Source organism: Bison bison, unplaced genomic scaffold (genome assembly GCF_000754665.1).
Source record: "Bison bison bison isolate TAMUID 2011002044 unplaced genomic scaffold, Bison_UMD1.0 scf7180017849693, whole genome shotgun sequence".
NCBI classification, from domain to species: Eukaryota; Metazoa; Chordata; class Mammalia; order Artiodactyla; family Bovidae; genus Bison; species Bison bison.
The window spans coordinates 11,946-12,832 of record NW_011480266.1 but is presented as its reverse complement, the minus strand read 5'-3'; positions in this window follow the sequence as shown (position 1 = coordinate 12,832).

Genomic DNA, 887 nt, shown 5'->3' with positions numbered 1-887 from the left:
ATGTGGTCCGGATGTTTATATATTTTTCATTTGGCATATTTTCAGTTCAAACCACATTTGTGGTTTTAAAATTTTAGTTTAACAGCTTCTGTATTGAATCAAAGTGCAGAAATAAAGAGCAGGAAGAAGCCTGTTCTTTAACTTAGACTAACTGTTTATTCAGTCTTATGGATTGTAAAGCAATAAAATATGTAACATTATTATTCCCAAATCACCATGAAAATATTGAGGTTTCAGAGGTTCAGCAATCTCTTTGCTAGGAAAGTTAATAATTAAATATCCTTGGTAGAGGGACATTTTTCGGACCAATCAGAGGAACTAATATACAAAATATTTTTGAATTAAAAAAGAACTATATGACTTTAAAAGGAAACAATTAATTGAGTTGTTACACCAAAGTACTGGAGACCCACCTTATCATCTGTGTTCCTTGCATGGCTGGACCAAGATATGTAAAGTCTTCTTTATTAAAGACAACTTCTTCACAAGGGCATGTGATGAGCTTGATCATGAGCTGGTCATGAGCTGACTGAGGTCCAACCCATCATCTCTGTTCAACCCTTTACAGTATATTACTGGCAACATCAAACAAAGAGTATGGCACTGAATTGGCCTCATTCATTCCTCCATAGTGCAACATCAAATACCCAGAGACCAGAGGAGATCAAAGCTACTAAATCATAGACAAGCATATTCTAAGTGATGAGCAAGCAGACCAAGGGCCCTTCCCTGCTGCTGTTGGAAAGGAAGAAGCCCTCCCATCCCAGACACCATCTGTGGGAGGAGAAACAAGAAGATGCTTCCTGAAATAGAAGAAAACCAGTCTTAGCAGGGAGCTTGAACTGGATTTGACAAGATAATTACTAACATAAATCCGAGCTAACTTG